The following is a 15,699-nucleotide window of genomic DNA, read 5'->3' as shown; positions in this document are numbered from 1 at the left end:
TGGAGGGAGGGGGGGGGGGGGGTTCACCCCAGGGCCTATTTACTGTTAAGGAGCAAGGCTCGGTCATGCTCTCTCTCTCGCTCTCTCTCTAACACACACAAACATGCATGCAAGCACATACGCACATTCTCTCTCTCTCTGTGTGGTGCGAAGCGATAACTGGTGCTGGAATTCTCCGACAAATGAAAACAAACTGTTCTGTATGGCCCTTTGGCACGATTTTAATTCAGTGGTTTCAGCACTCTTCAAACAGTTCTTCAGTAGAAGCATTTAATTTGAATTGTAGAATGAGGACACAAGATCATCAGAGGATACAACTAAAATAGTCCAAAATAAAAGTTTGATGAAGTCAAGCTATGGGTATGCAGTGATGCAGGATATAAAATAGGCCTCTTGTATACTCTAGTTATATCACTGTCATCCATGACTTTGTTGTTTTCCTTGTCTCTCTGTTTCCAATTACACTAAGACAGGAGGAGGCCGATAAGGCTTTATGAGCTTGTGTTGGAAGTACTCTGGTTGTACTGTTGAGCAGTGGTGTAAAAATTTAAGTAAAAATACTTTAAAGTACTACTTAAGTTGCTTTTGGGGTTACCTGTACTTTACTCTACAATTTATATTTTTCACAACTTTTTACTTTGACTTCACTACATTCCTAAAGCAAATAATGTACCTTTTACTCCATACATTTTCCCTGACAGCCAAAAGTATTTGTTACATTTCGAATGCTTAGCAGGACAGGAATAGGGTCCAATTCACTCACTTCTCAAGAGAACATACCTGGTCATCCCTACTGCCTCTGCTCTGATGGACTCACTAAACACAAATGCTTTGTTTGTAAATGATGTCTGAGTGTTGGAGTGTGGCTCTGCCTATCTTTAAAAAAAGAGATCTGGTTTGCTTAATATAAGGCATTGAAATGATTTATACTTTTACTTTTGATACTTAGGTACACGTTAGCATTTACATGTACTTTTGATACATAAGTATATTTAAAACCAAATACTTTTAGACTTTTACTTAAGTAGTATTTTACTGGGTGACTCACTTTTACTTGAGTCATTTTCTATTAAGGTATCTTTACTTTGACTCAAGTGTTACAATTGGGTACTTTTTCTACCACTGCTGCTGAGCTATCTCATAAGCACTAATGACTGTAGTAACGGGGCTCTCCTCACTAGTCAGTCCGCTGAAGGCTAGTGGCTCTGTCTGGAGGAAATAGAAGAGAAGTAGGATCATCCTTTTTGCTGAAAGGAGACATATTTAACAGTGTGAAAGAATAAAATACGCTGTAGACACTTCTCAGATTTGATTTATTTCACTTCAGAAGCAGCAATCCAAATCAGGCTTTGTAGCTGAAATGCCAAGCTCAAGCTCAGTTCGTCTCCGTCTTGATTGAGATGCCAGGTGACCTCTGAACAACGCGTTCCTATTCACCCGTGGCCTGCGCCTCGTTAGAGGGCCTGATTCTGCAATCGTGTCATCACTTCGCACCGTCTTATCGACAGCATCTCAGCTATCTACATTCTCCCTGAGAACTCAATATGACCCAGAGTGCAGTGGAGGGGGATGGGGGATGTCTGTATGTTTGCAAAGGTGCAGAGACGAGACTTAAAGGCACAGTTCAAAGGGATTGGGCTATCGCCGCTCATCCCACCTTCGCTGTCCTGGGCCCAGTAAAGGCTTTAAGCCACTGGGTTTAATGATGTTGCACCTCTGTAAAGTTCTACCACAGAGTAGTTTCAAAGCACCACATCCATGAACAAAACCTGAATGAAGTTGGCCCATTTGAAATGGCAATCCAATTAAACATTTTTTTTTACACATTTCCACATTGTTAAATTGTATTTTTTCTTCAAGACATCTTTAAAAAATGAAATGGCTTTTTTTGCTGTGCGTGAGCAGAAAAAAAGAAAACTGTTTAATAAACCAGCCAGTCAAATGTGTCCTCCAGGATTTGCTTGTGCTTGCTTTGGCTTAAGTTCAGAAAAAAAACGAGGGGGGAAAACATCTACTGATAGAATTAATCATCTGAAGACAAGGAGACAGTGACAAATCCATTTCTACTTTTAACTCAAACATTTAAACTCTAGAATGCTAATAATGTCACGCTTGATTTAGGCTGGCTGCTTCTAAAGAAAGTGTATCACTTTCAACCTGTTCCTCCAGTTCTGAAGAGTCATACAGTACCAATGAGGAATAACCTACAACTGAAATACAACTCAAGCAGCCAACACACAAAAAACAAGAATATTGAGCTAATAGTACAAAATGAATCATATTTTAAAACTAAAAATTATATATATATTTTTTTTTGTATGCTGGTCATTCCTATTTTATTATTTAAAATTGATATTATTGAGTTTTCTAATTGAATTCTCATGCCGATATTTTGATATGCTGATAGAGATCTAAATCATTGAACGGTAGCTTATAGGCACTGTTAATCATTTTCACTATACATGCATCCCAGTAGGATGAAGAAGGGCCACAATCTGGCCTCCCATCCTGACTTCTCTGGAAACTCAATGGCAATGAGACCTCTATTTGTTTAGATTGTTAATCAAGGCCCATTATCACTTTGATCTGGAGATGTAAACTCTATGTTTGGGAAGGGCCTGGCTATATGGTGGGAGAGCAACAGGATACACAGAACATAATAGCACAGCACAGGCCTGCTAGTCTCTGCTTGGCTCTGAGGTTGTGGGCCCGTCTCCATGGGGAATTGGTGGTCTATTTGGGTCTGGAATCCATTCAAGCCTCCCTGGCGGGGCTCCCCGAATGTTCCTCTCTGAAACCAGGCAGTCTTCCGTGTTATTGATATTAAAGCAATGCCGCTGACGGAGCCTAGCTTAACCTGGCTCTTACCATTATCAGGCAAATCGATAATTTCCATACTGACAATTTCCCAGAGCACAAGAGACCTCAAGTCATCCTCCTCGGGAGGGTATCTCTTCTCAAGTGGTTGGGTTTGACGATGCACATCTTCATACGCAACACTTAGAGGTTATGTTTACACACTGATGTCACCGCTGGCAAGTTCAAAATACACCCGACTGAATCCAAGTACTGTGTTTCAAAATAGTCAAATGAAAGGATGCAATCACCTTCATCACCACCCTAACAATTTTCAGCTTTATCTTCTTCATGATTGCAACAAAGAGAACAGCTTTCCTCTTCTGCCCTCAAGTTGCTCTTAGCACCCAGTCTTGTGTGATGATGACTTGGTGCTCTACTTCATTCAGAAGTCCTTGCTGTTTCAAAGAGTGAGGGTAGCTCTGGAACCGTGTCCCTACATCTACTGCCAAGGAAATATTGCCTCATTCTCTCGATTTGGTGTAGTAATTTTCTCTCCCTGTTGGGCAGAAGGTCTGGGACCGGTTCCTCTTCAGGGAGAGACACTCAGAGTTCCATTTCTCTGGATGTTTTTGAGATGTAGTGTAAGGTTATGCTCTGCAGCATATGGAGACACTTTGAATCTTCCATGAAAGCCTCTCCTTTGAGGTAATTGCACAATGATTCAGAGAGGGACGCTTTGATTTAGCAACAGCATTGTTGACATCAAGTTCCAACCATTCACGTTTTCTATTGGCAGCACTGCCTTGATAGGAAGAAAGTAAGTCCAAAGCAAAGTATTTGCCATATAGCTGAATGGCATAAAATGATCCTTAATTGATCCCTCTAAACAAACTGTCTGTGAGATAATGACAGGGTAGCATTATTGAGGTGGGGGGAAGGATAATTTCCCTTTGTTGCAAATTTCTGCTAAAGGTGTGAACCTCGTCTAATTATACCAGATTAACGTAATCTCTCCTTGACTTTTCATAGCACTGTGAGCTCTCTCACATGCTTGTATGCACAAAGAGACACCTTTGACCAACCCTGTAATTACCACAATCACTATTAAGACACAGACTTTATATGGGGAAAAGATGGTTTCATCAACATTGCATATTGACATGTAGCAATCTCTGATGTTGTTTTCTATACAAAAGTGGTTCAACTAAAGCCTCATATCTGAGGCCTCTACACCCCGAACCTGCCACAAAATAATTCTAAAATGAACATGAATGGAGTAATAATTGACATATACCATTTGTTATGCTGGTGAATGAGGACCCAAAAGCGACGTAATAGTAACAGAGTCTTTATTCCAGTATTAAACAAATAATGATTCTCCTGGATATAATCAATAGTAAATCCAAAACAGGAAACTGAAATCCTCTCGTCAATAGAGAGGAACGACTGGAGACGCGACCACAGACTGCAGGTCGCTTCGGGAAGGCACTGGCCGTAGCTGACATAGACACCTGCTCACACGCAGCATCTGAAGAAGGCAAAGAACACGACAGGGCGGAACAAGGACACAGGAACAGCAAACATCAAACAAGAATCCGACAAGGACAGAAGCGGAAAACAGAGGGAGAAATAGGGACTCTAATCAGAGGGCAAAATAGGGGACAGGTGTGAAAGAGTAAACGAGGTCGTTAGGAGAATGAGAAACAGCTGGGAGCAGGAACGGAACGATAGAGAGAGAGAGAGCGGGAGAAAGAACCTAATAAGACCAGCAGAGGGAAGCACAGGGACAAGACATGATAATCAATGACAAAACATGACAGTACCCCCCCACTCACCGAGCGCCTCCTGGCGCACTCGAGGAGGAACCCTGGCGGCAACGAAGGAAATCATCAATCAACGAACGGTCCAGCACGTCCCGAGATGGAACCCAACTCCTCTCCTCAGGACCGTAACCCTCCCAATCCACTAAGTACTGGTGACCACGTCCCCGAGAACGCATGTCCATGATCTTCCGTACCTTGTAAATAGGAGCGCCCTCGACAAGGACGGGGGGGGGGGGAGGGAAGACGAACGGGGGTGCGAAGAAAAGGCTTGACACAAGAGACATGGAAGACAGGGTGGACGCGACGAAGATGTCGCGGAAGAAGCAGTCGCACAGCGACAGGATTGACGACCTGAGAGACACGGAACGGACCAATGAACCGCGGAGTCAACTTGCGAGAAGCTGTCGTAAGGGGAAGGGTACGAGTGGAAAGCCACACTCTTTGACCGCGACAATACCTAGGACTCTTAATCCTACGTTTATTGGCGGCTCTCACAGTCTGCGCCCTGTAACGGCAAAGTGCAGACCTGACCCTCCTCCAGGTGCGCTCACAACGTTGGACAAAAGCCTGAGCGGAGGGAACGCTGGACTCGGCGAGCTGGGACGAAAACAGAGGAGGCTGGTAGCCAAGACTACTCTGAAACGGGGATAGCCCGGTAGCAGACGAAGGAAGCGAGTTGTGAGCGTACTCAGCCCAGGGGAGCTGTTCTGCCCAAGACGCAGGGTTTCGAAACGAAAGGCTGCGTAATATGCGACCAATCGACTGATTGGCCCTTTCTGCTTGACCGTTAGACTGGGGATGAAACCCGGAAGAGAGACTGACGGAAGCACCAATCAAACGACAGAACTCCCTCCAAAACTGTGACGTGAATTGCGGACCTCTGTCTGAAACGGCGTCTAACGGGAGGCCATGAATTCTGAACACATTCTCAATGATGATTTGTGCCGTCTCCTTAGCGGAAGGAAGCTTAGCGAGGGGAATGAAATGTGCCGCCTTAGAGAACCTATCGATAACCGTAAGAATCACAGTCTTCCCCGCAGACGAAGGCAGACCGGTAATAAAGTCTAAGGCGATGTGAGACCATGGTCGAGAAGGAATGGGAAGCGGTCTGAGACGACCGGCAGGAGGAGAGTTACCTGACTTAGTCTGCGCGCAGTCCGAACAAGCAGCCACGAAACGGCGCGTGTCCCGCTCCTGAGTAGGCCACCAAAACCGCTGGCGAATAGAAGCAAGCGTACCCCGAACGCCGGGGTGGCCAGCTAACTTGGCAGAGTGAGCCCACTGAAGAACAGCCAGACGAGTAGAGACAGGAACGAACAGAAGGTTACTAGGACAAGCGCGCGGCGACGCAGTGTGAGTGAGTGCTTGCTTTACCTGTCTCTCAATTCCCCAGACAGTCAACCCGACAACACGCCCTTCAGGGAGAATCCCCTCGGGGTCGGTAGAAGCCACAGAAGAACTAAAGAGACGGGATAAGGCATCAGGCTTGGTGTTCTTATTTCCCGGACGATAGGAAATCACGAACTCGAAACGAGCGAAAAACAACGCCCAACGAGCTTGACGTGCATTAAGTCGTTTGGCCGAACGGATGTACTCAAGGTTCTTATGGTCAGTCCAAACGACAAAAGGGACGGTCGCCCCCTCCAACCACTGTCGCCATTCGCCTATGGCTAAGCGGATGGCGAGCAGTTCGCGGTTACCCACATCATAGTTGCGTTCCGATGGCGACAGGCGATGAGAAAAGTAAGCGCAAGGATGGACCTTATCGTCAGACTGGAAGCGCTGAGACAGAATGGCTCCCACGCCCACCTCTGAAGCGTCAACCTCGACAATGAATTGTTTAGTGACGTCAGGAGTAACAAGGATAGGGGCGGATGTAAAACGCTTCTTGAGGAGATCAAAAGCTCCCTGGGCGGAACCGGACCACTTAAAGCAAGTCTTGACAGAAGTCAGAGCTGTGAGAGGGGCAGCCACTTGACCGAAATTACGAATGAAACGCCGATAGAAATTAGCGAAACCGAGAAAGCGCTGCAACTCGACACGTGACTTAGGGACGGGCCAATCGCTGACAGCCTGGACCTTAGCGGGATCCATCTGAATGCCTTCAGCGGAAATAACAGAACCGAGAAAAGTGACAGAGGAGACATGAAAGGCGCACTTCTCAGCCTTCACGTAGAGACAATTCTCTAAAAGGCGCTGGAGTACACGTCGAACGTGCTGAACATGAATCTCGAGTGACGGTGAAAAAATCAGGATATCGTCAAGGTAAACGAAAACAAAAATGTTCAGCATGTCTCTCAGTACATCATTAACTAATGCCTGAAAGACAGCTGGAGCATTAGCGAGACCGAACGGCAGAACCCGGTATTCAAAATGCCCTAACGGAGTGTTAAACGCCGTTTTCCACTCGTCCCCCTCTCTGATGCGTACGAGATGGTAAGCGTTACGAAGGTCCAACTTAGTAAAGCACCTGGCTCCCTGCAAAATCTCGAAGGCTGACGACATAAGGGGAAGCGGATAACGATTCTTAACCGTTATGTCATTCAGCCCTCGATAATCCACGCAGGGGCGCAGAGTACCGTCCTTCTTCTTAACAAAGAAAAATCCCGCTCCGGCGGGAGAGGAAGAAGGCACCACGGTACCGGCGTCGAGAGAAACAGACAGATAATCCTCGAGAGCCTTACGTTCGGGAGCCGACAGAGAGTATAGTCTACCCCGAGGGGGAGTGGTCCCCGGAAGGAGATCAATACAACAATCATACGACCGGTGAGGAGGAAGGGAGCTGGCTCTGGACCGACTGAAGACCGTGCGCAGATCATGATATTCCTCCGGCACTCCTGTCAAATCACCAGGTTCCTCCTGAGTAGAGGGGACAGAAGACACAGGAGGGATAGCAGACATTAAACACTTCACATGACAAGAAACGTTCCAGGATAGGATAGAATTACAAGACCAATTAATAGAAGGATTATGACATACTAGCCAGGGATGACCCAAAACAACAGGTGTAAAAGGTGAACGAAAAATCAAAAAGGAAATGGTCTCACTGTGGTTACCAGATACTGTGAGGGTTAAAGGTAGTGTCTCACATCTGATACTGGGGAGAAGACTACCATCTAAGGCGAACATGGGCGTGGGCTTCCCTAACTGTCTGAGAGGAATGTCATGTTTCCGAGCCCATGCTTCGTCCATAAAACAACCCTCAGCCCCAGAGTCTATCAAGGCACTGCAGGAAGCAGCCGAACCAGTCCAGCGTAGATGGACCGACAAGGTAGTACAGGATCTTGATGGAGAGACCTGAGTAGTAGCGCTCACCAGTAGCCCTCCGCTTACTGATGAGCTCTGGCTTTTACTGGACATGACATGACAAAATGTCCAGCAGAACCGCAATAGAGGCAAAGGCGGTTGGTGATTCTCCGTTCCCTCTCCTTAGTCGAGATGCGAATACCTCCCAGCTGCATGGGCTCAGTCTCTGAGCCGGTGGGAGGAGATGGTTGAGATGCGGAGAGGGGAAACACCGTTAACGCGAGCTCTCTTCCACGAGCTCGGTGACGAAGATCTACCCGTCGTTCTATGCGGATGGCGAGAGCAATCAAAGAGTCCACGCTGGAAGGAACCTCCCGGGAGAGAATCTCATCCTTAACCTCAGCGTGGAGTCCCTCCAGAAAACGAGCGAGCAACGCCGGCTCGTTCCAGTCACTGGATGCAGCAAGAGTGCGAAACTCTATAGAGTAATCCGTTATGGATCGATCACCTTGACATAGGGAAGCCAGGACCCTGGAAGCCTCCTTCCCAAAAACTGAACGATCAAAAACCCGTATCATCTCCTCTTTAAAGTTCTGATAAACGTTAGAACACTCAGCCCTTGCCTCCCAGATAGCTGTGCCCCACTCCCGAGCCCGACCAGTAAGGAGTGATATGACGTAAGCGATCCGAGCTCTCTCTCTTGAGTATGTGTTGGGCTGGAGAGAGAACACAATATCACACTGGGTGAGAAAGGAGCGACACTCAGTGGGCTGCCCAGAGTAACATGGTGGGTTATTAACCCTAGGTTCCGGAGACTCGGAAGACCAGGAAGTAGCTGGTGGCACGAGACGAAGACTCTGAAACTGTCCTGAGAGATCGGAGACCTGAGCGGACAGGGTCTCAACGGCATGGCGAGCAGCAGACAATTCCTGCTCGTGTCTGCCGAGCATTGCTCCCTGGATCTCGACGGCAGTGTTGCGAGGATCCGTAGTCGCTGGGTCCATTCTTGGTCGGATTCTTCTGTTATGCTGGTGAATGAGGACCCAAAAGCGACGTAATAGTAACAGAGTCTTTATTCCAGTATTAAACAAATAATGATTCTCCTGGATATAATCAATAGTAAATCCAAAACAGGAAACTGAAATCCTCTCGTCAATAGAGAGGAACGACTGGAGACGCGACCACAGACTGCAGGTCGCTTCGGGAAGGCACTGGCCGTAGCTGACATAGACACCTGCTCACACGCAGCATCTGAAGAAGGCAAAGAACACGACAGGGCGGAACAAGGACACAGGAACAGCAAACATCAAACAAGAATCCGACAAGGACAGAAGCGGAAAACAGAGGGAGAAATAGGGACTCTAATCAGAGGGCAAAATAGGGGACAGGTGTGAAAGAGTAAACGAGGTCGTTAGGAGAATGAGAAACAGCTGGGAGCAGGAACGGAACGATAGAGAGAGAGAGAGCGGGAGAAAGAACCTAATAAGACCAGCAGAGGGAAGCACAGGGACAAGACATGATAATCAATGACAAAACATGACACCATTCCCATGTCAGTGTCATCATAAACTGTTCCTCTCTGTCAGTCAATGTCTTATTGTCTTTCAGGATGGCGCATGGAAAACTCAACGGGAACATGACTTGGACATTCCTCTGCTAAAAACCTCAGTCACCTTAATTTACAGTGCTTTCAGTATTCAAACATTTTGTTGTGTTACAGCCTGAATTGTATTCAATTTTGATTTTGTGTCCAATGATGAGTACCACTCATCATTTATTCAAGCATGGTGGTGGCTGCAATATGTTATGGTTATGCTTGTCATTGACAATGGCTATGGAGTTTTTTAGAATAAAAAGAAATGGAATAGAGCTAAGCACAGGCAAAATCCTAGAGGAAAACCTGGTTCAGTCTGCTTTCCAACAGACACTGGGAGACAAATTCACCATTCAGCAGGACAACAACCTGAAACACAAGCCAAATATACACTGGAGTTGCTTACCAAGATGACATTGAATGTTCCTGAGAGGCCTAGTTACAGTATTGACTTAAATCAGCTTGAAAATCTATGGCTGTCACGATCGTCATTATGAATGGACCAAGGTGCAGCGTGGTAGGCGTACATTTTCCTTTAATAAATGAACACCGAACAAAAACAACAAACTACCAAACGAAACGTGAAGCTAATAATAGTGCTGACATGCAACTATCCATAGACGAGATCCCACGAAACACAAAGGGGAAATGGCTGCCTAAATATGATCCCCAATCAGAGACAACGATAAACAGCTGCCTCTGATTGGGAACCATAACAGGCCAACATAGACATATAAACCCCTAGATGACCCACCCTAGTCACACCGCGACCTAACCAACATAGAGAATAACAAACTCTCTATGGTCAGGGCGTGACAGTACCCCCCCCCCCCCCCCCAAAGGTGCGGACTCCGACCGCACAACCTGACTCAATAGGGGAGGGTCCGGGTGGGCATCTACCGTCGGGGGCGGCTCCGGTGTGGGGCGAAGTACCCACTCCGCTCGTGGACACGTCATCGGAGGAACCGGACCGTGGCTCGTCGCAGGAAGAACCGGACCGTGGGTTGTCGCCAGAGGAACCGGACCGTGAATCATCGCCGGATACTCCGGACCGTGAATTGTCGCCGAGGGCTCCGGGCCGTGGATCGTTGCCGGAGGAACCGGACCGTAGATCGTCGCCGGGGACTCCGGACCATAGATTGTTGCAGGAGGCTCCGGACTGGGAACCCTCGCAGGAGGCTCCGGACTGGGAACTGTCGCCGGAAGCTCTGGACTGTGGAGGCGCACTGGAGGCCTGATGCGTGGGACCGGTACAGGTGGCACCGGGCTGATGACACGCACCTCAGGGCGAGTGTGGGGAGGAGGTACAGGACATACTGGACTGTGGAGGCTCACTGGAGACACAGTACGTATCGCCGGCGCAGGATATACTGGGCCGTGGAGGCGCACTGGAGGTCTGAAGCGTAGAGCTGGCACAACGCGTCCTGGCTGGATGCTCACTTTAGCCCGGCAAGTGCGGGGAGCTGGCACAGAACGCACCGGGCTGTGGATGCGCACTGGAGACACATTGCGTATCTCCGCAAAACATGGTGCCTGACCGGTCACACACTCTCCACGGTGAGTACGGGGAGTTGGCTCTGGTTCAAAACCTGGTTCCGCCAACCACCACGTGTGCCCCCCCAAAAAAAATTTTGGAGGCTGCCTCTCGGGCTTCCGTCGTGGCCGCGAACCCCGGTGTCGTCGTTGTTCCTCCCTTGCTGCCTCCATCTGCTCCCATGGAAGGTGATCCTTTCCAGCCAGGATCTCCTCCCACGTCCAGGATCCCTTACCGTCCAGGATGTCTGCTCCTCCTGGCCACGCTGCTTGGTCCGTTTGTGGTGGGATCTTCTGTCACGATCATCATTATGAATGGACCAAGGTGCAGCGTGGTAGGCGTACATTTTCCTTTAATAAATGAACACCGAACAAAAACAACAAACTACCAAACTAAACATGAAGCTAATAATAGTGCTGACATGCAACTATCCATAGACAAGATCCCACGAAACACAAAGGGGAAATGGCTGCCTAAATATGATCCCCAATCAGAGACAACGATAAACAGCTGCCTCTGATTGGGAACCATAACAGGCCAACATAGACATATAAACCCCTAGATGACCCACCCTAGTCACACCCCGACCTAACCAACATAGAGAATAACAAGCTCTCTATGGTCAGGGCGTGACAATGGCAAGACATGAAAATGGCTGTCTAGCAATGATCAACAACCAACTTGACAGAGCTTGAAGAATTTTTAAAAGAATAATGTGCAAATATTGTACAATCCAAGTGTGCATAGCTCTTAGAGACTCACCCAGAAAGACTCACAGCTGCCAAAGGTGATTTTAACATGTGTTGACTCAGGGATGTGAATTTTTATGTAAATGAGATATTTCTGTGTTTCATTTTCAATACATTTGCTAAAATGTATAAAAACATGTTTTCACTTTGTCATTATGGGGTATTGTGTGTAGATGGGTGAGAATTGTTTTTATTTAATCCATTTTGAATTCAGGCTGTAACACAACAAATTGTGTAATAAGTCAAGGGGTATGAATACTTTCTGCATGCGCTGCATATTCTGATCATTACCCATTTCATTACACAGCACAGAATGAAACAGATTAAAATGATTATCTTTAATGTAGACTATTTTGTCAAAAGAATGTCCGCTGCACCCCACGGTTAGTAAGTGGGAATACAGAACGCAGCTAATCTGCGACTACACCACCTATAGGTTTTGTAAATGAATCACACAGAGCTCTCAGCTTTGTCCAGTGCTTAATATAAAGACTTTTCAGGAACAACAAGCACAACAGGCTCCTGGTACAGCAGTTGAAGGTTAGGATGTGTTTGGAACAGGTGTGCAAACCTAGAGAACTTCTGTTGTTATACAGGTTGTCACGTGCTTTCAACCACAGCTCACCTCCTCTCCTGTCTTATCTGTTCTATCCCGTAGCATTCACTTATACAGCCAACAGAGGCATCGTGGCAGTTCGTTTTTTTTCTCGTTATTGCCCTGTCCATCTATTAGGACATACTGTATATGCTCTGCTTTTGGACATTTCACAATGAGGTAAACTAAACAGCCTCTCACTGCTGATGTGTTAAAGTGGTGGTGTGTGGCTGTATGTTTAGAAGGGGATTTCTAATCACACTGCACTGTGCAGGGGCTAACTCAATGCAGGGGCTAACTCAATGCAGGGGCTAACTCAATGCAGGGGCTAACTCAATGCAGGGGCTAACTCAATGCAGGGGCTAACTCAATGCAGAGGCTAACTCAATTATAGCACATACAGATTATCTTAATTTGATCACTCTGTTGTCACTGAATTTCCCTGAGCTGCAGGGAATACAGATGAGCTTCGTGATTTACAAATATTCACTGAAAACCTGCACTAACACACATTTAGATTAGTATTGCACATTCCATGGAGCCTAAAGTTGACCAGTTTACATCCTAACCACCAATCAAGCAACATTATGGACTAAACGTTCAAATCCTGTTGCTGTAGGATTATTTTGATGCGATAATACGGGTCAAATTAAGATCCTATATCTGTAATTCTAAAGTAGTGATTTCTGCAGTATGCACCCTCCATCTACTTGTGTGTGTGTGTGTATGTTTGTGTTTTTTCTTGGCCAGCAAGTCCAGGCTTGGATGCAGTCCTGTCTGTCCCTACTCTATGCAAACATGTCAGGCATTTCGCCACTTGTATGAGTGAGCTACGGTACCCCATTTTGGAAGGTTTAAAAAAAGACTTAATTAATCATGTGTGCACTGTATTTCAAATGAAATTACTATGAAATTAAATCTAATTTGGATTCTGCAATTGTTCAAGTGTTACTTAAGTTTAAGTGTTAAAGTAAGTGTTATTCATGTGTTATTTTCTAGAATGCGAAGTACTTTTTTAATGAGTAGTAAATTCTAAATACTCTAAACTGACTGTAAGATTCAGCTGGTTCCACATTCAATACTGATTTGAATACCCAGGGCTAGGATTACTGAACATAGTTGAGGTTCAAATTCATGTTGATTCTGCATTTATGTGACACTACACTTTGTGAATGTGGAATGTCTAGTTGATTAATCCATGTGTGTCTGGACAAACAGGTCTCCTTTGTACAGACACTGGACTTAACATATGCAGCTTTCAACAAATCACTGAAATGACAGACGACTACCAGTATGAATACATATGCATTTCAGGAAGTCAGTGGCTCTCTTATGAGAAACGTGGAAGTGAGGCGCTGGCGGGAATACACTGAGAACACCCAAAACAAACCCACTTCTAGGACCAACTGGCATCCACACCATGTTAGAAATAAGGGAACGTATTTATGGGTGTCTGGCAGTGGTTCACTGAGGTCCACACAGATACAACAAGGCTGCCTGGATGCCAGTGCCTTGCCTCCTGATCACCCTAGATTTCACATCCACCCACAGCAACTAGGCGCTGGATTCAATCCGTATCGCTGAAGTATCGTGAACGGTCTGCGTGAAAACGTAAAGGTCATTTACGATTGAGCCGACATATGCAGCATTTAATGTGAATTCAGTCTCCACGTACGAGGCAACATTGCCTTTAAATTTCAATCGATATATAACGTGTATCTTCCGGGATATTGGGCGATACGGATTGAATCCAGCCCTAAAGCCTGTACGGGAGACGATTGGTCCTCATCTTGAGCCACCAACTTAAAGGTGACTCTCCGGGGTTCAGACCACTCTTGTGTCCATGATCACCAGATCAAAAGGGCTTGCGTTTTTCTGCTTTCCACTTTAAAAGAAATGAAATCCAATGATGTGAAACTAATTACAGATAAGTGAAATTCTGTTGCATTCAGTGGTATAAGTACATGATAACAATATTCAAAAATGAATCTTCCATAAATTATTTGGTCAGATGTAATTTACTGTAATTACTCTCCTCCTCTTCAACTCCAGGGTAAACAAGAATGATAAAGTCAGCTACAGAAACTGAAACCACACTTAAACCAAACCTGAAGTTTTATGCAACTGTTTTCATTTTGGAGTGCATGATATAACAACTCAAAGATGCTGAACCTACATTGCTAAAAATCTATATTTTTACCATCCCTACAGATATCAATCCTATTGTTAAAGTTGTTTCAGACGAAGGTCAACACATGGAACAAAAGTGGTTAGCTTTTTCCATCCCTAATATAACAAAATCAAGATGGCTATACCAAACATAAGTCTTTATAACACATACACACATGCGCACACACACAGTATAGAGACAATGTTCGGCTCTGTTGTGACATCAAAACTCACTCTGTCTTTTGGATTCCAATGTCAGGACTTCACTATTATGCTGCTGGTAACACTGACAGATTTTGAGCTTGGCTTTTGGAGGAAGACACACGGTTCTCATAAACCCATTAATCTTGAAAGGAGCAACTGTCAGAAAACATACACTACCCCTATCCCTGACATAGAAAAGGTCTGTCCAAGGCCTTGATTTCTGGTTTGCCGGAAAATGATATCACACTGCCTCTCGATAGCAGGCCTTGAATGTCCCAGAGCACACTTTTCTGGGCTGGCCCTGCCACAGCATTCTTGTATGAACAAGGACAGCACACACTAACCCTAACAGAGGTGAAAAAACAACACTACACATACACATATTCTGAACTTATACATCTGAGGGGTACAGCTCAATGGGGATTCTCCATGCTCTGAGTTGCTCTCAAAAAGCACAACCCATGGTTGTTGCAGGTTATAAAATAGGTGGGCATGACTTCAAAGCTTCTGTCCCTTCAAGCCTGTGCTGTGTACAATTATACCGGAAAATACTTGACATGAAAACATCAGAGGAAAAGTGCAATGAATTAAAAATATAATGTCGTTACTATACAACTCTGGGGTCAATAACGTTTGTCCTTATCAAATTTTTCAATAGTACAAATCACATTTTATTGTCAAATGCTTCATAACGAAAAGATGTAGAAAAGGTGTAGAGAAACTTACCCACAATGCAGAGGAAAAAAAGTACATAATGAGTAATGATAACTTGGCTATATACACGGGGTACTTACAAGTACAGAGTCGATGTGCAGGGGTACGAGGTAATTTACGTAGATACAGTGCATTCGGAAAGTTATCAGACCCCTTCCCTTTTACACATTTTGTTACGTTACAGCCTTATTCTTAAATTGATTAAATGTTTTTTTCCTCATCAATCACACAATGCCCCATACTGACAAGCGAAAACAGGTTTGTAGAAATGT

This window comes from Salvelinus alpinus, chromosome 9 (assembly GCF_045679555.1).
Source record: "Salvelinus alpinus chromosome 9, SLU_Salpinus.1, whole genome shotgun sequence".
NCBI classification, from domain to species: Eukaryota; Metazoa; Chordata; class Actinopteri; order Salmoniformes; family Salmonidae; genus Salvelinus; species Salvelinus alpinus.
Note: the sequence above shows the minus strand (reverse complement) of the source record.